Here is a 26206-nt window from a genome sequence, read left to right as displayed (position 1 = left end):
TGAGCCAACAAGCTGGGCTGAGACTTGGTGTCCGGATAACCCACCCTGAGCCTGGGCGTTCACAGGCTCATAAGACAGACTGCTGCTACTTTCACCACATCAGCCCAATCCACATAAAGCGTCTTCTGCCTCAGTTTCCCTAGCAGGCATTTGAGATCTGAATGGACAGATCCACAGCCAATGCCATTGCCATCTTCCTGTGCTGACTTTGGGTACTGCCTGCTGCCTGGGCTCCCCTGATCTCACCCTCTCCATTGGATTGGGCTCCTCAGGTCACGCTATTTCCTCAGCGGAGCCTGAAACTGCCGCCCCCGTTGAGACACTGTACATTTGGGACTGGGCCAGCTCTAGAGTGAGGTCAGTTTCCTTGACCCCTGCCTCTCTCCCTGTCTACACTGGCTGAATTCCTGGTGTCCCAAGATGCCTATGGCCAGAGCCTGCCCAAGCAATAGCAGAGAACTGGGGACATATGGCCTTTGGAAGGGAAACTGTGATGTGACCACACACTATTCTTATGGTAAGAGACGTGGCTGCACAGAAAGTTCACACCAAGATCTTCTTTTTCTTGGTCGGGAGCAGAACGTGCATAGAAACAGCAGTGAAAGCGAGGCTGGGAGAGAAAATGTTTTCCTAAAGGTGACGATAGATCCCTGTTGGGCTGGATTGCAGAAGGATTCCTCAGGAACTGTTGCTCTGGCAGTTTTTAAAGAGTGAGTCAGCAAGAATGACTCTGCCTTCTGGGACTCATTAGGTTTAATACTGATGAAAACAGGGTTGGACTATGTAATTTTTCAGAATTACTTCTAAGCAGAGGTGTCAGGCAATAATGATATTAATAATAATAGCAGGATCATCTTTTGAGTGACAGACACTCTTCTAGGTTGTTTCTATACATTCTCAGGGCTCAGCGAACTTCTGCCATAAAGGGCCAGAGAGTAAATATTTTAGGTTTTGTGGGCTACATGGTCTCAGTTGTAACGACTCAAGTCTGCCCTCGAGACACAAAAGCAGCCACAGATGATAAGTAAACAGATGTACGTGCCTGTGTTCCACTAAAACTTTATTTATAAAAACAGATTTGGCACACGAGCTGTATTTGCTAACTCCTGCATTATCTATTGACCCCATGATACTGTGAAGTAGGTACTTTTACTGTTCCCCATTTTACAGATAAAGGAACTGAGTCTCAGAGAGATGAGGTAATTCACATGAGATCCCAGAGCAAAAAGTGGTTTCCAACTCAGTATTCCAACTCAGGATTTCCTACACTATCATGGCTGGGTGAACACTTTCATGCCCAGAGGAGTTTCATCATTCTGGCTCCTCATGTCCCAAGTTCAGTTCTTCAATTATTTCACAATTATCGGGCAGCCTCGACACAACTCTCATGGTCTATCATTTCATTTAACTATCAGGATGGCTGCAGGAGGTGGTTCCCGTTTCCCTATTTCGAGCCTGTGGTCCCCAGAGGATAAGGCAGGATTGTCAAGGTCCACCCTAAGAGAGCAGCTGAGCTTGGAGTCAGACTCGGGGCTGTCTGAGCCTAAGTTCAGTGATCTTCCCTCCAGACCTGGTGCCTCCAGATTTTTAAAATCTTTCACAGTTTTTGAATTATCAAGTTGTACATGCCTTTTGTGCAGGAATTGGAGTGATCATAAAGTTAATGACAAAAAATCACTCATGATCCACCACCCCAAAAATAACCTTTGCTACTAATCTGATGCTTTTTCTCTATCTTGATCCATGCTCATTCTCCCACACGATGACATACTAAATGAAATAGTTCATATAATTGTTACTTATCTCATAAGATTGGGGGCATTTTCTTATGTTATAAAATTTTAAGAAAATCACCTTTTTAATGAGCACATATTTTTTCATCATTGGATATAAGAATTTTTTAACAATTTAGATACTTTCTATTTTTCTTATCATAAATGCTTTGATAACATTCTTGTACATAAGAGTGTGAATCTCTGATTATTTCCCCAAGATAAATTCATAAAAGGAGAATTATTGTTTCAAAGCGTGTTATATTTTAAAAGTTCTTTATACATTATTGCAGATTGGATTTTTTAGAAATTTGTACTCATTTAGCATCCCATCCGTAGGTCAGATATACCTAACCCCAAATCAACAATTTTTTAAAATTAGATAATTTTGTGGGCTAACCTATTACAGTTCTAGTTTGATTTTTATTAAGTAATGAGGCGTTGGGGTTTCTTATTGATTTGTCAGAGTTCTTTATATATTAAGGACTTGTTTTTCTGGCAAATATTACTCCCAGGTTTTTATTCGCTTTTGAAATAAAAATAAACTCATCTCTATTAACTTGTCACCTTATTCACTGCAAACCATACTCAGATCATTAGCATTGAACACATTCAGCAGTAAGAGGAGGAGCAACGACAAAGGCTTCTTCTGTGAGCAGAATTTGTCAGGTGGCTGGGAACCACAAGCAGAGGCTTAGCCGCAACCCCCGTCTCTCTGGTACAGACCGCAGACTTGCCGGGCTGTGCTTCCACACGTGTGACTCCAGGGTAGGAATCAGCCAGGACAGGAGGCAGCTCAGAGACACAGAGAGGACCTTTGAGGCTCATTATGAGCACTGAGCAAGGAGCTGCTTTTGTTCTAAGAACAGCCGCAAGGCACTGAGCACCTCGCCATTCTTTCAAATAAGGACAAGGAGGAGAAGAACAATGTCATGAAAACCTCTTTTAGAAGACTATGAAGTTGAAGGCTGGCGAGAACTTCATTTTCATACTCTTGGGTGAAGGGAGAGAAAAAAATGCTTTCAGGCCTGCCGTTTTCTCCCCTCAATCCTCAAGATTACTTTGAGGAAAAATAATCCTTCATGTCCGGTACATCCCTTCTTTGGGAACAATAATATTTCACTTTATGTTAGATTGGGCTAGGGTGGCATTTCCAATCTTAGCACTAATGACATTTGGGGCTAGATAATTATTTGTTCCTGGAAATGAAAGAATGAATAAGTGAGTGATCCAATAGTTTGTACTTAAATATTTGAAGAATTGTGATATGAGAATTCACCTTTTGTCCCCTTTGTCGGGGCGTACAGCTGAATTAATTACAGGGAGAAAGATACTGGGACCCGTGTGAGGAGTCTCTGCCATAATGACAACTAGGCAACAACGGAATGGTCTCGCTCCAGGATGAATAAGCTCGTGCTCACTGGAGGCAGTCAAGGAGAGGCTGGATTGTTCTCAGGCAGCATGCTGTGCAAGACACTCACACAAAAGATGGGGAGTTCAAAGTTCAAGGGCATTTTCTATCCCTGAGAATCTATAAATCTGTGTTTCCTGCCATCTTTCTTTTTTAATATTTCACATTCAGGTATTATTTCCGCTACAGGAACTTATTTCTTTTAAAACAGAAGACAAACTTTTCTAGAGTGCTCAAAAATCGTCACACACACTGCAAAAACTGGCTTTTTGGGAGCTCCACAGAGAAAACATGCTTGAAGAAGTAGAGTGAGGGATTTTCTGCAAAAAGTGAGTCTATTTCCAGTAGCCGAGGACGGGAAGATTTTCACGGTCCCTCTCAGATACCGTGGGGTTGACAATGGGCAATGGAGCCGGTTCAGTAGGGGGAAGGGCGCAGCAAGTGTGTGTTTGGGGATACTGCCCTCCTAGACAGCGTCCACAATCAGTGCCGCAGATCTTTGTTGACGTTCCAAGCCTACCCCGAACTGAGGTCTCGCTTCCTGGAGCCCTGCATCTTCTGAAGGGCTGGCTCCTTTTCCTCTTCCCTCCAGAAGCCATGGTGACCAGAAGGCATGGCTTAGCAGGAGCTATGTTTCAGCAAAGGACATGTGTCAGCAGAAGATGTAAGTCAGCAGGACCCATGGATGAGCAGGAGCAGAGGTTCAGAAAGAACCGTGGATCTCTAGAAACCATGAGTCAGCACGAGCCATGAGTCAGCAGAGGCCACAGGTCAAAAGGAGACAGGTTTCAGCAGGAGCTTTTGTTCATCAGGAGCCAGGGGTCCGTAGAACTACTGTCAGCAGGAACCATCCATCAGCCAGAGACAGTCAGCAGTTGGTGGTGAGGTAGAGGACACACAGGAAGAGGGCAGCACCAGACTCTGAGGTGGCTGATGCCATAAGCAGAAGCTACAGGGTACCAAGAAGCTGAGCAGAGAGCATTTAGTAACAATAGGATCAATAAAATGTAGAGAGTAAGTCAGTCACCGTTGTGACGAGGTGGGGAGCAATGTGTTTCAGAGGGGGGCAGCATAGCCTAGTGTCTGTAGGAGCATGGAATCCTGGATGAGCTGAGCTTAAACAACATTCTAGTCTCTGTGAGAACTGGCAGCTTGGCAATTGAGGTTCTTGTCTTTCCTAATTTCCCAGGTATCCTTAGCATAAACCCCTATTACTAAGTATGTCTTTAGGTTGGATGCTAAAAAGGGGAATTCTTGAGACAAAGTATAAAGGGTTATTTTTTTAAGGTTCTTACTATATATTGCTAAACGACTTTTCAAGGATTTGTATAAATTTGCTCTCTCCCACCTTCTAATTAAAATACTTGTAAAAATGTATTCCAAAAGGTATGAAATTTTAAGGCAGGCTGAAAGCTGTTAGTATAGCTACGTATCAGGAGAAATTTCAAGTACAAAAAGTTCAGGTAGATGCTTGACGTAGAGCGAGAGGGCAAAGGAGACTGATATTTGCCATTGTGACTGTGCCTCTCTACCCTGTGAGTCAGAACTCTTTGGAGTTTCAAGGGAAAGAATCCAATTCAATTAAGACTGGCTTAATTCAATAAAATAATTTCTAAGGGCTTGTAGCTTGCACATGTAGACAGTAGTGGGGTAGATTTCAGGTGCAGCTGGATCCAGGAGCTTGACGATGTCAATTACAACAAACACATCAACTCTTTATGATCTGCCCCAGCTCTGATGGTTGAAAGCCCTGATTGGCCAGGTCAGGCCCCTGTCATGTGCTCACTCTTGGAGCCAGATAGATGTTGAGGGAATTCCTGACCCCCCATCCCACTCCAAGCTACATGACTTGGAAGAGATGGTTTTTAAATGGAGATCAAATAGGCGAATCAAAACAGATGACCACAGGCCCGTCTTACGGACATGGGGTCTTCAGGACACCCTTCAACTGGGGAGAAGCTGCATTTGAAAATGTTCAGAATGACTTGAACCTTCCCATCAGTTATTTCCATTTCATGTACCTTCTAGAATCTAGGCTATCATTTTCAATGTTACAATGTTACAGGCTGGGGAAGGAGGGGATGTACTTGCCTGTTACATCCAAGATGTGGAGTCCACAGAGATAACAGCCTGTGCCTGGAACAGCCATAGAACAATGCGGGGAAACTTCTTTGAAGCGTCATTTTAAATAACAGCATAATAGTCTGTTGCTTTTTAAAGCTTTTATTTTTCCTTTTTTCTCCCCAAAGCCCCCCGGTTCACAGTCGTGTATTTTTAGTTGTGGGTCCTTCTAGTTGTGGCATGTGGGATGCCGGCTCAGCATGGCCTGATGAGCGGTGCCATGTCCGCGCCCAGGACTCAAACTGACGAAACCCTGGGCCACCGAAGCAGAGTGTGCGAACTTAACCTCTCGGCCACGGGGCCGGCCCCATTCCTTTTGTAACTTAATAAGAATGTTTGCCTCCTTTATGTATTCAACTACATAAGTCTAACATTGTTTTACCAAATGATTAAGCAATTATCTGCAAATTATTCTCCCCACAAACGTGAAATGCCACTTTTATCCGATTCTAAACTTCTATATCATTATCTTTGATCTAATTCTAGACTCTCCAGTCTGTTCCATTGATCTGTGTATTCCTATGTCACCGGTTTGCTGTTGTAGAATACACAGCAGTATCTATTCAAAGCTCCTTCCCCCTCATTTTCCCCTCAAAATTCTCCTCTCTGTTTCTGGCATAACATTCGCACAGATGACAATTAGGAACTTGTCATCAAGGTCCAGAAAGTCCTATTGGGATTAAGATTGGAGAGGATGAAGACTTTCCATCCAGGATTTGGATATCTATTTTTTATTTATTCAAGTTTTTGCACACCTGTCAGGAAAATTTTATAACCTCATCTCATTAAAAAACAAAGAAAAAACTATTCTTCTGAAGCTCAGGTCATTCAACTCTGACTGCCTATTCTTTGCATATCCCTTTCATCGGATGACATTCTAGACTTTGCCTGGTTATTTATTTAGTCCTTGGCACACATTTCTCCTCTCCGTCCCAGCCCCGTCGTCATCCGGGCTGGTTTCACCGGCCATGCCATGCATCTCAGGCCTGGGACTCCCTCATCTCCAGTAACCTGACCCTCCAGCTCAGCCATCCGCTGACCAAAGCAGCCTCCAGCTGGTCATCACGCTCACACTCTTCCACTCTAAGTTACTAATTCAAGCACACAAACCTCCTAAGCTTCCAATTCACTGCCTCAAATATTTTTATTACTATGCTCTTTCACTTCTTAGGTACCACCAGTTGAGCCCTCAGGGCCCATTCAAGAGAAAGAAATCACACAACTTATTTGAACAGAAACAATTTAATACTAAAAAGTGTTAACTGGTATTGAGAAAGGAACAGGCAAAATTCTAACCTTAAGGGAGGGAGCAACTGCAGGAAGCAGCTAGTACCACTAGAAAGGGGAAAACAAAGGGAAGAAGTTGGGCGCGTTGAACCATGGAAGCTTGGAGGAGGGCCCATGGGCCCAGGGCCCAGATCTCAGAGGAGGGGCACTGCCGGCTGCTGCGGCTGCCCTGGAGAGGGTGCCATGAAGCTGGTTCTGAGAGGCTGGAAGAGCTGCAAACTGGACTCAACTGCAGCTTCCAGAAGGAAGCGTCACTGACAACACGGTGAAGCATTGCAAGGGGGATGGTCGCAGCAACAACGGGCACACGGGAATGAGCAAGTCCCTTCTCCCACCTTCAGCCTTGCAATCATCCTCTAGTGTTCTCTGTCTCTCTCTCTCCCTCTCTCTCTCTCTATTGGGACAGTCTAATAAGAAACCGGCTGGCCATGCAGAAATGTCATTTTCAGATTACCAGTCCCAGCTCCAGGTGAGTTTGAAGCTGGGACAAGAACTTAATAATGAACCAACTCTTTGACTTTCTTTCCGTCCATCATCCCGGCCTGCCTTCACTTGCTTGTCTGTCCGGCCTGGATTAACCGTCCAGCACTTCAGTTTACTCTCTGGCTGGTATCATAAACTCATTAGCTTCCAGAGAGCAGACTGGAATCACCGATCACCAGCCCAACACTGCCCGACATCTTACCACATTTCTCCAGGCAGCTCGTTTCCCCACACTCTGCAGACTGCTTTAAATCTCCACTCTTCTCAAACTTCCACCTCCCCTTTTTTCTTTTGCTAGCTTCTGCCTCAAAGATAGAAACGTCTTCTCAACTTTCTGCTAACAAGCCAATAACTGCACCCACCCCCACCCATCCTGTCTCCTCTCTCAGAAAGGTGGTGTTCCTCTGTGTGAGGCCATCACCTGCTCCTCTTTACTGCATTCCATTTGCTTCTTTCTGGGAATTTGAAGATTCACCTTTCCCCACTCGATTCTGTATCTTTGCTCTCTCCCTGTTTACCAGGTCCTTGCCTTTGGAGTTTCATAAATTTTAACTTTAGTCACTAATTTTTGAACAAATTACACTCAGCAAAATGGTAAAGCCACTTTAGAAAATAACTCGGGAGTTGTTGTAAAAATAAACATACAATTATCATATAATTCAGCAACCCCACTCCTGGGTCTTTACCCAAGACAAAGGGGAGCATGTACACACAAAACTCTGCGTGTGAATGTTGATTGCAGCTCTGTCTTCACAATCGTCAAAAACTGGAAATGATACAAGTGCCCTTTGGTGAATGCATAAAGAAAGTGGTACGTCCATACGGGGGGATACTGCTCAGCAATAAAAAGGAATGAATCGTTGAGACACACAACAATGTGGAGGAATCTGAAATGCATTTTGCCAAGGGAAAGAAGACAGTCTCGGAAAGGGATTTACTGTGTGATTCCATTTACATGACATTTTGGAAAAGGTGACATTATAAGGACAGAAAAAAGATCAACAATTGCCATCAGGAATTCTTTTGAAATTAGATAAGCCTCTTCCACTAAAAAAATGCTCACAAAAGGCTCTTTCGGATCTTACCCTCCCCTGCACGCTACTGCCACTGTGACTCTGACTTTCATAGCAAACTTTATCCAAACAGTTTGTCTACACCCATCTTTTCCACTCCCTCTCTTTCCATTCACTCCTCAAGCAACCTCACTCTTGCTCCAGCATTGTCAAACTCACTGAGCATTTCTCTGTGCTCCTCTCTCTCATCCTTGCTCAGCAGCAGCCCCAAACAGCTGAGTCTCCCCTCTTCACTCAGTTTAGGGAAGAGGCTTCCTGCCTAGACAGGGCAAAGGCAGACTCTACCCTTGAGTCAGCTCTGTCACTGCCCCAGCATCTGCCACAGTTCATGCCACAGGCTAGGAAAGAACCAGTGAACATTTCTGGAAAGGAGCTTTGGGACAAGTAGCTAGAAAAGGTGGCACTATCCCAAGTTTTCAGAAAAATTCTGTTACCTCCACTGCCTTGCACTTTATGTTTCCTTGTAAAGACCTTCCTACCGTGTAGCCTCAACCGTGGAAGAACAAGACAAAAATGAATTGTAATTGCACAAAAACTCACAAGGGCCTCTTATTTATTTATTTAAATTTTCCCCTCTAAATACATTTCCCAGAAGGATGGACTTCTTCTATTGAACATTGAAGGAGACGCCTTTTCCTCCCTGGGACGGGTTCAGATTCCGGATTTGTTGCATGTTCTGTGTATCTTCTTTGAAACATTGGTGCTGAACCACCGAGCAGCAACATTACTCATTATCCTCAGGGTGTAAAGCAGTCGAAGAGTCATTAAGGACTCTCCATTTGGAAAGCAGCCACTGCCCAACAAAGGGCCTCTTCTTGCCTCAGCCAGGAGGAGAGGCACAGTCAGGGCCCTGGGGCCCTCTCTGACTCGAACCCGAGCATCACTGATGTCCTAGAGACTCCACTAAAGCAGGCGTACCCCTAATCTCAGCCAGTGACAAAGCTGAAGCAGAAGTCTGCTGAAGTGCCAACAGTTTATTTTTATCTTTTCTTTAATAAGAACTTGGTAGGCTTTTCTTTGTTCAGGGCATGGGGCTGCTATAGGGCAAGAATGTGGAACTGGCTTAACCATGCAGCAGAGCCAATGGGATTTAAGGGACCTAAATATCCCCCATCAGCCTATCTTCCATGCCTGAAATTCCACTGTGGAATATACATTAAGTACCTTATGACATTAAGGAGTTGTGACCTAAGAAAAACAATGAGAGGGAGGGAAAATTCATTGAACCTGATACACTAACTAGATCATACATGCAAAGTGCTCAGTACAGTGTCTGAAGGATAAAAAGGACTCATAAATAGTAGCTGTTATTTCTATTACTAATAACTGCTGGACCGTTCGCTAAGCCAATGTTTCGTGACCATCTACTTGGTGTTAGGATACCTTGCTAGATGTTGATAAATTGCCAGAATCTCTGTCTCAAAAGGCTCCTGTGATCAGGGCAAGAAACCCCTCAGATAAACAATTAGAATTCACCCTCATAAGTGCTCTCTCTAATAGGACACTGAGTACCAGGTGGGAGTGCAGGAGGGAGCAGCCTGCGCTGCTTGTGCAGATGGGACACTGTGCAGGAGAGACGGCTCAGGAGGAACATTTAGGGCGCTGCCAGGTGAGAATGAGGGGAAGGGTGTACTGGGCTAAGACTGCATGCAAAAGGCAAGATGACATGAAAAAAAAGAAGGCAGGAAAACAGAGGAACAATAATGAGTTCAATGTGTTCGGAGCACAGATTTCATCAAGGGCTAGAGAAGAAAATGGGATTGGAAAAATATCCTAAAGGAGGAAGTGCTATGCCTGTTGAACGGACTTAACCCAATAAGAAACATGGGTCCAAGTGCAGATTTTTAAGCAAGAACACAAGAAAATCTACTGTTTGGAAAGACACATTCATTGATATCAAAGGACGGGGGTCAGCAAACTATGTGCCAAGTCCAGTCCTTTGTCGTTTTATTTTCCGGCTCATGAGCTAAGGATGACTTTTGCATTTTCACACGGTTGAAAACCAATCAAAAGAACGTATTATGGCACAGGAAAATTAAATGCAATTTAAATTTCAGCGTCATCCATAAAGTTTTAGTGGAACACGGCCATGCTCATTTGTTTACACCTTGTTTATGGCCACTTTTGTGCTAAACAGCAGAAATCATTAAAAGTATTTACTACCTACCCTGCACAGAAGATGTCTGCCAGCCTCGGGTTAAAGGATATAGCTTAGAGCAGATAGAGAAGAGAAGGCAGGGAAGCCAGCGTGAAGGGCAGAGGGAGAAGCTTCAGCCATGTTTCTCCAACCTGAGTCACGTACAAATCCCCCTCCGAAACTGCTCCAGGAGCTCTAGTGTCACTTGAATTACTTTTATTCAAACATAAATTAAATATTTACAAACAGACATCCTGGTAAAACTTCCTTATTCTTTTAGCTCTTACACAACTCTAAAACCAAAACAAACTTAAAAATCAAGTACAAACAAAATTACAAGACCAGTCAATTTCACGTTAACGTCCTTAATTTAAGGTGAGGGACGATGTCTTTCGGCTGCAACCAGATGTCTGCGTCGAGGTCCCAGGCCAGCCCCAGATTCATCTGAGTGTGAGTGCAGGTGTCTGCTACCACGTCTGGGTGATGACAACGATCTCACAACCTTCTCTGGGTGCAAGCACTCCAGACACCTTCATTCACGTAGAATGGCATTGGCAACATTTCTGTAAAGGGTCAGATGATAAACATTTTAGTCTTTGCAGGCCCCTGCTACAACCACTCAATTCCGCCATCCTAGCTCAAAAGCCCTCACAGACAGGCCATAAACGGCCAGACGCGGGTGTGCTCCACTCAAACTTTACTGACAGAACAAGCAGTGGCCAGAATTAGCTCAGAGGCTCTGGGTCAACCTTTGTTCCAGGGCAAAGTGGAAAACTGGTGGGATTTCTGTTCAGTTGTGGACACACCCTCGACAGGACAGGAGACCGCTGTGGAAGGAGGAGTCACTGCCACGGCCGCCCATCAGATGTATTCACAACGACAGGCTACAGGCTCGACTGGGGCCACAAGCCTGGACAGCAGACAGCGTCACAGCACTGTCACCTCTTCACTTCACATCTGTATTCAAACCAGCTCACAGCAAGAATGACTATCTTGCCACTTCCCTTGGCCCAGAATGGGGTTTCCACCCACCGGCCCTCAACCTCAGGAGGCTCAGAGATGCCTGCAGGTCCTCACCACTTGGTTCCTGCTGGGACATCCAGAAGGGCCGGGTAATTATGGACTTTGCACATTAGCCACCAGAGTCCAATGCATACTGACAGAGTCTGAGCGCCATGCCGTTATAGTTCTGAATCTCAAAACGCAGTAAGAAAGGAAACTTGGCAACAGTCTTTTTAATTTGGTACCTTTTTACCCACACTGCGGGGCATTTGGGATCAGAGTTCTGATTCTCTTTATGAAGCTCTTCTATATACAGAATCACAGCCTACCTTTAACTTGGAGCCTGACACTCGAGACAATTTTGTTATTACTATTACGCTTCAATTTTAGACAAAAAACACATTTTGAAAGAAAAAAGTGCCAAGAAATACTATAACTTGGATAAGAAACAGTCTCATTTATTAGAGTCTTTCTTGTAGGGAAGAAACCTTCCCCACACACGTCCCCTCACCTGGCTACTCTTCTCTTCCCAAGACAGTCAATTCAGGGAAAAAAGAGGAGTAAAATCTGACTCTGGGGGCCAGCCTAGTGGCGAAGTGGTTAAGTTTGTGCACTCTCCTTCAGCAGCCTGGGGTTCACAGGTTCAGATCCCAGGAATGGACCTCCACATTGCTCACCAAGCCATACTGTGGCAGTGTCCCACATACAAAAAATGGAGGAAGACTGCCACAGATGTTAGCCCAGCGACAGTTTTCCTCAAGCAAAAAAGAGGAAGACTGGCAACAGACGTTAGCTCAGAGCTAGTCGTCCTCACAAAAAAAAAAAGAAAGAAAGAAAAGAAAAGGAAAAACCTGATTCTGGTGTGTGTGTATAAACTTGTCATCCTGGTGAACGGATGGATGGGTGGCTATGTACCAACCAGACGAGGAGGCTGAGTCCTCCAGTGAGGCTTCGGGTGTGTTCTCCTGGGTGTTCCTGGACAAACTGCACTCCATTGCTCACGACCATCCTTACACGGGCCAGGCTCTATGCCAGGCACTGGTCAACTAGAATGGAAGACAAGAGGGGCCTTGCCCTCAAGGAGATGGCACTGGAGTGGGCACCACCAGAGTCTTAGTTTTAGTTACGTGCTTACTGTGTGCCAAGCACCATGCCAAGCGCTATACACACAATTTCTCTGGGAATACTAATGACACTCCCATTGAACAGACATGATCATCTTGTCTTTACAGATAAGGAAACTGAGACTCACAGAGGTTAAATGACCTGATGAAGGACAGACAGCCAGTCAGCGGCAGAAGCAGGTTTCGACCCTGTGTGGCCTAATCTCGGAGCTTCTGTACTTCCTCCTGCAGAAGCTGGACACCTAAACAGACAATTCCACGACATCCATTATCCTACAACAGGGAGAGCCGAAGCAGGGGCTCTGGGGGCAGGGGACTTGTGAGGGTGGTGGGCTATTTAGAGTACTCTAGAACAAACTGATTAGGACACACGACTCATGAGTGGGACCTGAGCAAAGCCCAGCTTCTGAACCCAGTGGAGCACTTTGCTAAACAGCCCACTTTAGAGCACTCGGGACTGTCTTGGAGGGAAATAAAACCACCAACCAGGCTTTCCTCCCAGAGATCCCCGTGGCTAACTGCCTCACCTCTTTCAAAACTGCTTTCAAACATCATCTTCACAAGGAGCTACTCAACCACCTTATTGAAGCTGCACCCTGCCCCCTCACCATCGCTCTGATCTCTTTCCCTGCCCTCCTATTTCTCTGTTGCACTGTTTTCACCTTCCAACCTATGGTACTATCTATGTAACTTACTTACTCACTACGTTTACTGCTTATTCTTATTGTTTACTACTTGAATCCTTTCTTTAGAACATAACGTCAACGACAGGAGGAACTGGTGTCTGTTTTGTTCACCACCAGATCCCAAGTCCCTAGAAGAGTGCCGTGTATACAGCAGGTGCCAATAATATTTGTTAAATTAATAAACGAGTGAAGGAGTGTTGAAAAACAGACTGCGGATGTAAGACTGGGCTGAATGAGTTTGGCAGCCCTTCCCAGCCCTGGCGTTCGGCTCCCACATACAGGAAAAGCATCCTTCCATTTGGGATTCAGGGACACTGGAAGCAAGTTCTCACCCGTCTAGATACATGACTGAGGTCTCACCGGGATTGTGCTTTCGAATGTGGATGAGACCTTCATGTTCAATAAACTCTCATCCTTGGTCTCCCGTGCTTGTCTTCATTCTAGTCTTGTGCTCTCGTGACATGGGCAGTTAAAGAAGAGAATTTAGGGGTTGCCCTGTGGCCGAGTGGTTAAGTTCACGTGCTCTGCTTGGCAGCCCAGGGCTTCACCGGTTCAGATCCTGGGTGCGAACATAGCCCTGCTCATCAAGCCATGCTGAGGTGGCGTCCCGCATGCCACAACAAGGACTCACAACTAAAACATACAACTACGTACTGGGGGGCTTTGGGGAGAAGAAGGAAATAAGTAAATAAATAAAAGAAGAAGAAGAGAATTTAGTGCACACAGCAAAATCCCCCACATCTCAATGGCAGGCAGAACAAACTCTGTGATTTGAGTATTTTTGTGAAAATTCATAGGAGTGTCTTTGTGTCTGAATTCATATAATCTTAAAATTTACAAGAATCCAGTTTCCTTTTTATAAGGTTTCTATAACACATGTTTCAAGTGTCTAGTTTTGAAAGGACTTCATAATTATTTCACTTACAACTTCCTCTGGGTTAATTATGGGAGTCTAAGAGTTGGACGAGGGGACAAGAGTAATACAGTTCTTGACATGCCATCTGAATGCAGGCTGAATGCGGTCTGTAACAAAGCCTTCCGGTTTTCCTTTTACTTATTATGTTGTCTTGTCCCCTTATCAGGGTGAGGAACACTCCACTTCTTTACAGGTTCAAACTGAATTCCAAATTCTGTCTGGAGCACATTTGGGTTTCTACCAGGTCCACTTTCTATTTCAATCCGAGGGGTGGGAGAGATGGAGGGTACCAAAATTTATTCCTGTGTGCTCAAATGTGATCAAACCTCGAGCTCTCACTTGATAGTTAACGTCAAAGACCAACTTTAGCGTCGTCTCTTTCTGTATTAATTCCTTTTTAATGCACATCTCTCTGGTTTCCAAAGCCAGAAAAATCTGCAGTTCATTCTAGATTATTCCCCCTGCCCTAACCCCTTCCCTGGCTATCATTTTGTCCTCAAGTTCTGTCAGTTTACATCTAAATATTTCTTGAATCCGTCCATTTCTCTCCATCCTCACTATGGCTGCCTCGATTATGGCTGCCACACTGCTCTGCTGCTAAGGTCCAAAATCATGAATGAGGCCTGTAAATAGGGTGACCAGTTCATCCAGGTTTGCTCGGGACTGTCCCAGTGTTAAATCTGAAAGTCTTACACGCCAGGACCCTCCCCCTAGTCCTGGCCAAACTGACACTGTTGGCACCCTCCCTGTAAGTCTTGGCAACTCTCTGCTTCCTCTGTGCACTGCAGCCCCACTCACCTTCTTCCAGTGACTTGGACTTTCTTACCTCAAGACCTTCACACGGGCTGGTTTTCTCCCTGGATTGCTTCTGCACTCACTCTTTGTCTGGTTAACTCATCCTCCTCTCCCAGATGCTGGCTGAAATGCCACATCTTCAGATAGCCTTTCACGACCCAGCACCCAGCCCCAAGTTAATTTCTGACCTTGCTCCAGCCTCTCGCTGTATTCTTTACTTTGCCTTCACATCTCTCAATTAGTGGGTTATATTTTGTCTGTGTAGTTACGTGTTTAAAGAAGCACTTTCTTCGTTAAAATTCAGCTCCTCAAAGGCAGACAACGTGTCTGTCTATACAGCTGATTGTCCCCAACACCTTGCCCAGGACCTGGGAAGTATCGAGCCCTCTATAAATACACTTTCAATACATTTACTTTGTATGTGTTTTCCTTTTCCCCTGATTAAACTTACAAGACCTCTTTCTATCCTCCCTCCATCCCTTTTTCTTGCCTTTCTGGTCTCTTGCTGTCTCTCCTTTCTTGCTCTTTCTTTCTTTTCAAGAAACAACTCTTGGAATTAAGTGTTAATGCTACTGTTTTCATGATTTCTTGAACCAATATTTTCTGCTTTTATCAGTATTATTTCCTTCATCTAATTTTCTTAGGTATATTCTTTATTTTAGTTTTTGAGCTCTCAGGCCCATTTGCCAGCTCTCTCTTCCTCCCACCTGCTTTAGCTAGACTGAGCCTGCACTTTTCCTCAAGAGACAGAGCTGTGTCACTTCGTCACTCTTTTGGCACCCGTTGTTTTCTCTGTGGGATATACCCTTCGTTTACTAATCTAACAGGTATTTAACGGCTACCTCCCCACCTTGTCTACTGAACTAATAATTCTTTAAGATCCAGCTCAGCTGTTTCTTGACTGTAACGCTTTCCTGCCTCCACCCCCACTGAGTTCATCCGCTGCTCTGTGCCGCACCCGTACCTGGAGTGGACATCCGTTATAGTACTTACGTTGTGTTGTAACACTTTATTCATACTCCATCTTCCCCACTGAGCTCTGAGCTCCAGGATGACAGTGTCCGACCTCTGTGTCTATTTTGGAGGAGGCTGAGATTCTGGAGGAAAGGGACACACATAATTAGCATGGCTCTCTCTACAGCTTCATCCTCCTAAGAACTAAACAGACCTTCTAAAAAAAAATACATAGAATAAGTCAACAGGAAAATAAGCAAGGAGATGAAGAGACAGAAAAAAATACTGAGTCAGGGACCATGTACATTTTCAACTTGATTAGATAATACCAAGGGAAATTTCTTTATTGGAGGAAAGAAGAAAAACAAGAGAGGGGCAAATACAAAAATGAATTTGATGTAGATGAGAGAGATTTTGAGAAAACTCACACTGATGGACTTGGTCCCCACAAAACATGATTTTGCCGAGTTTGGCAGTGGGGATGGCATACGGACCTTGATCAGAGTGGAACAGGTTTGGAGTACTTTAAGAATATGTTGTGGTCAACCAGTGAAGGATTGAGGACATCAGAACCATCAAAGGGCCAACTAGATAAAGAGCAAATAACTCTTGTGATTTTATTCGGTGCGGCCTCACATTCTAGATATTGAAGGGGGTCATGAGTGGCATGGCTGAGGATGGGAAGGCAGGGGTCATGGAAGTGCACAGAGGTAAGGGCATCAGGGATGCTCACGAGAACCAGCAAAGTGGCTAACCTTGGGCTGAAACAAGCAAGGCCAGAGAGGTGTGAGCACGGAGATCCTGAGCTGACAGACAGCAGGCTCCAGGGGAAGACAGAGCTGAAGATGTGGAAGGAGAAGTCACTGTGATCAGTCGTGGGGATTTCAGAATTCACACTAGGTTTAGGGTAGGTCCAGTCCACATCAGGGTTTCATCCTCTCGCTGGCCAATGACATGCTTTCATGCCATTTGATGGAAATGAAATACAAACTATGAGAGAGTAAAAGAAGAAAACTGGCTAAAGAGTTTTTCAGTCCCTGCAGTGTCTATCAAATCCAATGCCAAGTACTATTCAGGTCTTATAACCTCCCTTGTTCCTGTGTTCTGGCTCCAGTCAGGACACCCCTGGGCCCAGAGCTCCTGAGGTTCATCTGGTGATGGGTCAGGTGTCAGAGCGACTGTCCTAGCTTTCACGGGAGCCTTTGTTCAGGGGCAGCAGGGAGAGAGGGACCCCTCCTCTTTAATGGTGCTATCAGAACATAGGCTTCTTTGATCTTGTCTGGAATACTGATGGATAAAACTCTCTATGCATTTTATAGGAATATAAAAGACAAACAAGAATGATTTTTAAACACATGAAGCTTTAAGCTACAGATTTGCAGACACATTTTCCCCTTCCTTATTGCCTATCTCTAGTCTTTCTGGGAGGAAACACACATCTTGGTGTTGCTTTCTTTCAAACAAGAGAAAGGAGTCAAAACAGTTAATCTCACACGCTTCCCGTGATAGGGAAAAGGCAGCACACGCTGCTGTAGGAGGAGACCTTGGGAGCAGAGCCAAAGTAGAGGATTTTCCCAATGGGTCCCCATAATGATGCTCTTGGAGGAGGAGAGACTCAGAGTCACCCAAAGGTCCAAGGCGAGGCCAGGCCCATGAAGGATTCAAGTGGATGGAAGTGATGGTCACATCCCGTGAGGAGCCCAAGGAATCATAGCCAGAAGATAAGGGGTGGAGGTGGCCCTGAGGTTAATGACAGGAGAAGACATAAGAAGGACAAACGTACAGGGGCCTACGGTCAAGGTTGGAAACTTCAGCAACTAAGACGGTGGTGTCATAAACAGAAAAGAAAGATGCAGAGAGAAAAGCAAACCTGCACTGGGAATAAGGAATCGGCGGAACTAGTCTGCCTGAGACTATCAGGACACGGCTTCTTCAACTGCGGGTGCGAGAAGCTGGGAAAATCAGAGAGGGGATCACAACCCTGATCACCTTCAAATTCCAATTTAACAGACACCCAAGCTCCATCTTCCTCCTAAGACAGCACATCAGTGCCTCTGTATCCTTAACTGTGCATCTGGAAAATCAGATTCTAAAGCAGCCATTGTGGTGGCTGACATGGAGGGCCTATGGTAATCACGCGACAGCTGTGAGAGCTTTGGTCTTGCAGACCCTCAAACACCTGCCATTTCTTCCCCCCACCTCTGCCCTTCTGTTAGCAACATTCACAGTTGGAAAGATTTAAATCCCTTCATGTGAGTTACTGCACACATGCCAAGTAGATGCTCAATGGTCACCTCGTTCACTCACCATCTGCCAACTTTGTAGGATGTGTGAGTTGAGTTCATGCCTCAAGAAAACGTCACAATTGTTAAATCTCAAGAGTCACCTCCAGATAATCTAAATTTTAAGTATTGAATGTGTAAGTGACACAGGACTGGTGTTTAAAAGCATTTGCATAGGAACTCAATTCGAAACCATCCTGTGGGGCTCAGGCCATTGAGTCAATGTCTCCAGAGGCTCTGGCTCTTCAAACATGAATTCCTCCTGTTTCATTAGTTTGTGCTATTGCTGTGGCTCCCAAGGGGTTACCTTTGGGACAAGAGACTTAACCATGACATTGAGCTTTCAACTGTGTAGGAAATAAACTCAGAAACACCCATCCTTAACCAAATTTGTTTCACTTCAGGGAAAGAACAGATATGGGGTTCTTAAAAATTAACGAGCGGCATTGATATTGAATTTTAGATTAAATGATTTTTACTAAAGCCTCTAAAAGATACCCCTTTTTAGCAGGTCAAAGAGCTCTGCTTCAGAAATGACAGCACAGCCTCCCGGTGAACTGCTTGTGTGCAGTGTCTCTTTTTCTTCTTCCCCTTCCACATCCTAGAGAAGCTCTTCAGGAGCCTCAGACGGGGGGCTGCTGTGTGGCCAGTTCCAGGGGGACTATTCACATCCGAGTCCATTCACATGACACTCCATCACTGTTAGAGGCGCAGGGGTCAGAGAGAAAACTTGTCCTCGCTGTGTAAATACACAGACAAACCTCTTAAAGAAAGCTTTCTCAGTGTCTTCGGTCAGGCTTCCCAGAAGCAGGGCCTGAGACAGTGACTCTGGTGAAAAGGATTCATTGGAGGAGGGCTCTCTGGAGGGGGTGCAGTGTGAGGGAAGCAGCAGACAGGAGAAGAAAACTAAGCAAAGGGGCTGTCTCAGCTGGAGACTAACTTCTCCCTCGTATCCCAGAAGGCTCTGGTCCACCTTGAGGCCAGGCTTCCGGCTTTTTGTGCCCCAGTCAATCATTGGCCACTGACTGTCCCCTGCGGCCAGGAGTAACCTCCCAGGCAAGGCAGCTCCATTTGAGCAATGAATACTCACAGCAACTGAGGAAAGAGTGTGCCACCAGTGAAGGGGACCCGGGCAGGGCACCAGCAGCATCCACTAGACTTGGGGAAGGAAGGGAAGATCAGAAAAGCAGAGACGGCCTCTCCGAGCAAGCGGCATATAAGCTGAGTCCAGAAGGATAAGTAAGAGCCAGGATAAGTAAGAGACTTGGAGGAAAAGCACGGAGAATGGTGAAGGGAACAGCACTCGCAATGGCCCTGGGGTAGAAAAGAGAATATGGACCTCCTTTCCTCTTCATTCAACGTGCTCTGGCCTCTGATTCTGGGCTGGAGGGAAGTGTGTAGTGGTATTCCTGTAAGGCAAATGCAGGGCAGGCAAAGAGTTTTGTACTTTGGGCTTCTGCAAAGGACCCAACAGATTTGTGGAAGAAAACATCATGAGTAAGCTCTGGGCCCTGAAGATTGCTAGTCTCACCTTTCACGTGCACTCATCTCTGTACAAAAGTATGTTTATCTGTTTTAGGGAGATAAGTGAAGATTCCTTGCCTGGAAACTTTACAAACGTCCAGGAAGGCCAAGCTCTTGGTCTGCAAGGGTGTAGCATCTCCTGTTCTCAAAAGGGTAACATGGACCATCCCTCCCAGGTATGACATCCTATGTGCCATCTAATGATTTGTGGCACCCAAAACTCAATGAAGATAGAACATAGACAGACAGATAGATGGAAGACCAGGATGTTCAAATACAGTTTTCTGGTATATGAATTCTGAGACATCAAAACCTCCCTAGGAAATGAAACACCTGAAGTGTCTAGTGAAGTGGAAGGCACTGGGAAGAACTGACCCTGTGTCCCCTCAGTGTCCCAGCAGGGGGTGTTTGGATGAGCATATTCAACTCAGCAGGAACCGAGCAAGGCAAGTGGCTGCAAAGGGGCAACTGGTAGGTGAGAAGGGCTTCCATTTTGTTTGCAGATAAAAGCTTCTCAGGACATATTTCTTGGATAGTGAATAAAGAGCCCATTGAGGGCTGGCCTCTCACCAACCACTGTAAAGACAAGCTGAAAAGAGAAGAAACAGAGAAAAAGATAGGATAACAAAGGGGGATGGGAGATTTATGGGCTTAGAGCTCCAAATTTAAACATGAGATATGAGAATTTCAACTAAAGATGGTGATTTGGGGACTAATATATACGAAGGTCCTTAAAAACGCCCCCAAAAACCATCTTGTATTTTAAAAAGAACGAATCCGTGGTAATGCTAGTAAACTAGAATGGCAGTCAGCTGGAGGACATCTTGAAGAAATCCGAGAAGACAGAAAGCAGATAGATCTGACTGATGAAAACAGATCACAGAAAGATGTAGACCAAAATGCTGGAGAAAAGAGGGACCCTTCCCACAGGGGTCCTTTGAGAGCTCCAAGCTCCTAGTCCACAAACATCAAGGACAGAGATGAGACAGGGTACAAGCATGAAGGTAACTGGTAAATGAATCACAGGCCAAGTCCTCCCCCAAGGTCTGTTTCCTGACTTCACATCTTTCCCCTCTCTCTCCTTTGCTCACCAACTCCAGCTTCATTGACCTTCTTTATGTCCTTTTAACACGTGAAGTATCTCCCCAGCTCACTGCCTGTGCACTTGCTGTTTCCTGTCTGGAACAATCTACCTCCAGACTTTCACATGGTTGGCTCTTCCTTGTCACTCAGGTCTTGGCTCAAACTTTAGCTGCTCAAAGCATTCTTCTCTGATCACAGTATCTAAATGAGATCCCAACCCCAGCCAGTCACATCACCCTGCTTGCTTTCCTTCAGAGCATGTGTGAATCTCTGAAGTTGTCTGACTCATTTATTTCTTTGTTTCTCGTCACCTGAGGACAGAGGCCTGATCTACTTTGTTTATCAGAGTATCTACAGTAGCTGGAACATCAATACAATGCGGTGTTTGTATCAGTGAGCTCTTGCTGGGTGATAAACTACCCCAAAACTTAGGGGTCTCAAACAACAACTGCTTATTTAGTTCATGATTTGGATCAGCTAGGCAGTTCTTCTTATCTGCGTGAACTCAGTACATCTCTCCCAGGCTCTGTATCCCAGGCATCCATGCTCAGCTGTAAATTGGCTGCTGGTTGGATAATCTAGGGAAGTCTTTGTCACATGCTATGAGTCTGGCAGGCTGTTGGTCAGAGCAACAGAAGCAAATGGGCCACATGCCTCTTGTCATCCTCTTGGGCTTCTTCATAGGAGTGTTATTTTTTTTTTTTGAGGAAGATTAGCCCTAACTGCTGCCAATCCTCCTCTTTTTGCTGAGGAAGACTGGCCCTGAGCTAACATCCGTGCCCAGCTTCCTCTACTTTATATGTGGGACGACTACCACAGCATGGCTTGCCAAGCAGTGCCATGTCCGCAACCGGGATCCAAATCGGCGAACCCCGGGCCACCAAAGCAGAATGTACACACTGAACTGCGGAGCCACCGGGCTGGCTCCCAGGACTGTTAGTTCTGATAGCTCAGAATTCATATGGAAAAAAATGTATTTTTAACTTTCCTGTCTTTTACTTATTTGGGGTTTCTTTTGAGCAAGATTAGCCCTATGCTAACATCAGCCACCAATCCTCCTTTTTTTGCTGAGGAAGACTGGCCCTGAGCTAACATCCATGCCCATCTTCCTCTACTTTATATATGGGATGCCTGCCATAGCATGGCTTGATAAGCAGTGCATAGGTCCACCCCCAGGATCCAAACTGGCAAACCCAGGCCACTGATGTGGAGTGCACGAACTTAACAGCTATGCCGCCAAGCTGGCCCCTTACCTATCTTCTTTATAAGGGCAGCAAGAGACAGCAAGTCCAGTGTGCAAGCGGTTTTCAAGTCTCTCCTTCAGGTCACTGTTCTAGAATCCCAATGATCAAACTAAGCCACAGGGCCAAGCCAGATTCAAGAAGATGGAGAAACAAATGCCACCTCTTGCTAGGAGGGGCTCCAAAGTCACATTGCAGAGGGGCATGGACACAGGATAGACAGAATTTTCAGCCATTTTGCCACTCTTATCATACTGCTCAATATATGTGTATATATATATGTGTGTGTATATATATATATACACACACACATATATATATATACATATGATGAATATTTTTGATTTAAAAGACTGCATCTGGGAAGGCTGGGCTAGTTGGACCACATCTCTCTTCCCTGCCCTCCTCCCAAATATATACAGCAGACAGCAGAGGCTTTTGGCCCCCACATAAAAATCCTAGCTGTGCACGCTGAAGAAAGTGACCTGCTTACATGCAGATGCCTCCTCATTTGAGTGTAGAACCATGAATGGGAAGCAAAGCAGAGTCTGAGGAAACTCTGGAACATCCAGCAGGCACCTTAATGAAAAAGGAGAGGCAACACAGCTTTTCTCAAGAAGGAACACATCAAAATAATTCACTGCTCAAGTCAAGTCCTCCCTTTTTTGACTTGCTCTCCACAGCCGGCTGACCCCCACAACTCTGAACTGTCATTTTCCAGTTATGGCACCAGACCCACCAGTACAGGCTCATCCAGGGAGCAGTTTCTTGGCAGAGAGAGCTACACAAATCCAAATGGAACTCCCACCGCTTAACAGCCTAGATCTTTATTCACAAACAAGAACTAACAGCCAAGGGTCAACAAATGTGAAGAAAAAAAAATCACATACGTGACTCACATTAAGATTAACAAGTAAAATAATTGTGTTTTTAGGAAATAAAGATCATTCAGGAAACAAAACAACGTTAAAAGAGTAAGAAATGACTCTAGTGAGATAGGAAAGATGGCACGTGCAAAAGCAAGAACAGACTGCTGCTGCAAAAAAGGAGTAATCAGAGGACGAAAATGAGTGCCTGGGAATTAAAAATATGTTTGACACTAAAACAATTCAGTGGACAGACTGACTAAGAGAATGGGGATGGTTAACAACATGTCAGTGATCTGGTGATAAAGTCAGTGGAATCTTGCAGACCAGAGCCAAAGGCAGAATGATGGCACATAGGAGAGAAATGTGAAGCAGCATACATGTCTGCCCTTTCTTTTATCGGGGTTCTGGAGGCAGAGAACAGAGGTAATAAAAGGGAGGAAAAATTCAGTAGAAGATAATTTCTGTGAGACAAAGGCTACAGGGGTTTCTGAAGGCCCCCTCCTTTTTTTTAAGGAAGATTAGCCATGAGCTAACATCTGCTGCCAATCCTCCTCTTTTTGCTGAGGAAGGCTGGCCTTCAGCTAACATCCATGCCCATCTTCCTCTACTTTATATGTGTGACGCCTACCACAGCATGGCTTGCCATCAGTGCCATGTCCGCACGCGGGATCCAAACGGGTGCACCCCAGGCCACTGAAGTGGAACATGTGCCCTTAACCACTGTGCCACCAGGTCGGCCCAGAAGCCCCTTTTATATGGGCACTAATCCCATTCCTCAGGGCTCTGCCCTCATGACCTAATCACCTCCCAAAGGCCCCACCTCCTAATACCATCCCATTGGGCCTTAGGATTTAACAAAGGAATTTTGGGGAGACACAACATTTAGGCCACAGCAACGGGGCCAAAGAAAATGGTGTCATGAATTTTGCTTTGGGCATCGGAAATACTAGAAAAAGGAGGTGTTATTTCTGTTCCACTGTGAAGGACAAATATCAATTCCCACTGAGAGGCAAGGCATTACAGGCAGAAGGAAGAGTATATCAGTAGAAGTAGAAAGGTCTGAAATTTCCTGACAGGTTTGGAGAAAGAGATCAGTAGTTTAGTGTGGCGAGAGTCTGAGATCTATGGCAGGAAGTGAATACACATGAATCTGAAATGATAGGATTGTGCCAGATTGTAAAGAGCTCACATGCTATTCTGAGAGGCTTTTCTACCTGACACTATACATAGTTGGGAACCCTTGGAGAATTTTATGCAGCAGAGTGACATATTCACAATCTACTTAGCTCAGAATCATGAATAGAAAGTGGGTACTTTCTGATGAGCCATTCCGCAGACTCACCTAGATGTAAAAACTCAAGAGTACACAGAGAATTTCAATAGCACTAGGAACCAGAAATATTTCACCATTACCTGCTAGAAAACCGGAAGAACTTCCATGAGTTAAACCTTTAAAGCTTACAGGTAGACTGGTGGAACCATTCATGGTAAAATATTTCAAGAAATCTCACAAGCATAGACTTTCTTTCATCAGAGCGAAGGAATTAAAATCTCCCTCAGTATGGAAACTATTTAGTAGAGGATTCAGAGTCTTTAACACCCTCATCCAGCATCAGTTGTGAGCTGAAACGTGCATGTGGAAGGAAAGGAGCTGTGGGGCGGCCATGGTGAAGTTGTAGCTTTTAGCCACGAATGCAGAAACAGCCCATCCAGGAATGAGTTTTAAATACTGTACAAAGACAATAAGGTAGTGGTATCTCAATATTTCTTCTTAGACATCAGGTTATTATTTTAAAGAATGAGTGACTTTTTAAACTAGAAAGTTTCATGACACTTGGCTATTTTAAACTAGATATCTGGCAGCCAGCCCCAGTGGCCTAGTGCTTAAAGTTTGGCACACTTTGCTTCGGTGGCCCAGGTTCGGTTCCCAGGTACGGACCTACACCACCCATCTGCCATGCTAATGGCAGCTCACATACACACCCACAAAAAACCAGTGACATCCGCCATCATGGTGGAGTGAGCTCTTCCCTTAGACTCTCTCCCCAAGACACAATGCAAAGGACATTCATAAACCAACAGAGAACATTCCCACAACACAACAGACGTCTGAGAGACCCAGGCAGCCATACATTTGAAGGTGGAGGTGCTGTACCCCCGGGATGAAGTGGAAGGAGGTAGGGGGATCTCCTCTTCCTCCTTGACGGTGATCTAGGGCACAGGACTGCATGTGGCTCTGTGAGGAGAGTGGGAAGGGGCAGCTCTCCGCAGGAACACCTTTACTCTTGGAGCTGCCTACAGCTGTGGGAAAGCCCCACACAGAGGAGGCCAAGGAATTGCAGGGGCATCTTTATCAAGCAAGCACCCCGGCGGGGGGGGGGGGGGGGAGACAGCAAGTGCAGAGCAGAATGCCCCCAGGATTCTGCATGCAAAACAAAGCACCTCTCCCTCCACTTGACACACCAGCTCAGCCAGAGGAAGGGACTCCTACCAGAGCACATGCACACACATTTCTAAAGCAGCAGCAGTGAGCGGGCAACGGCAGACGTGCCCAGTCAGCACAGATTCCAAAGGACAGGCACAGATGCCAGGGATCGCGGTGGGCTCAGAATACACAGCTCCTGCCCCTCCCACTGGTAGCAAGTAGAATCTGCGATCAGATACTTCCACTAAGGGGAAGCACAAATCCACCCCCTGAAATAGTACAAAAAGACACTTTAATACTCCAGACCAGAAGGAAAAGTGACAAGCACCCAGAAATCAATCTTGTCCTGAAGCCACAAAAATTTACAATATAAACGAAAGACCATTCAAAATAGCTATCATTAAAAAAATCAATGAGTTACAAGAAAACTTGGGAAAGCAGTTCAATGAAATCAGGAACAAAATTTAATGAACAGACAGAATTCTTCACAAAAGAGACTGAAACTATAAATAAAAACCCATCAGAAATGTTGGAGATGAAAGACACAATGAATGAGATAAAGAAAAATCTGGAGTCCTTGAATAACAGGGCTGATTTATGGAACACAGAAGCAGCAGCTTGGAGGACAGAAACATAGAAATGCTTCAGAAGAAGGAGGCGGAACTAAGATAAAAAAGAAATGAAAAAATTCTCCCAGAATCATCCGACTCAATTAGGAAATGCAACAGAAGGATTATAGGTATGCCAGAGGAAGAAGGGAGAGAAAGGAACAGAAAGCTTGTTCAAAGAAATAATAGCTGAGAACTTCTCAAACTTGGGGAAGAAACTGGATTTACAAGTAAAAGAAGCTAACTGAGGAGCTGGCCCCATGGCCGAGTGGTTAATTTCACACGCTCCGCTGCAGGTGGCCCAGTGTTTTGTTGGTTCGAATCCTGGGCGCGGACATGGCACTGCTCATCAAAACCACGATGAGGCGGTGTCCCACATGCCACAAGTAGAAGGACCCACAACTAAGAATATA

At 45.2% G+C, this 26206-nt stretch overlaps 1 protein-coding gene across 45 annotated transcripts in view; it reads right to left on the bottom strand.

Moving 5' to 3' along the window:
* Window positions 1-10483: 10483 nt before the first annotated feature.
* Window positions 10484-26206, bottom strand: part of LOC138919032 (ATP-binding cassette sub-family D member 2-like) — a 333145-nt gene continuing 317422 nt past the window's right edge. For 23 of the 45 annotated variants that reach the window (XM_070242944.1, XM_070242945.1, XM_070242959.1 and 20 more), the window contains 4 exons: window positions 16517-16751; window positions 15801-15904; window positions 12539-14930; window positions 10484-10847 (listed from right to left, as the gene is read on the bottom strand). The gene's annotated coding sequence lies outside the window, so the exon portion shown is untranslated. Of the gene's footprint in view, window positions 10848-12137; window positions 12333-12538; window positions 14931-15800; window positions 15905-16516; window positions 16752-26206 lie in introns of all 45 variants that reach the window. The other 22 variants (XM_070242954.1, XM_070242955.1, XM_070242963.1 and 19 more) reach the window with 16 other exon arrangements.

Source organism: Equus caballus, chromosome 19 (assembly GCF_041296265.1).
Source record: "Equus caballus isolate H_3958 breed thoroughbred chromosome 19, TB-T2T, whole genome shotgun sequence".
Lineage (NCBI taxonomy): Eukaryota > Metazoa > Chordata > Mammalia > Perissodactyla > Equidae > Equus > Equus caballus.
This window is presented reverse-complemented; position numbering and strand designations above follow the sequence as displayed.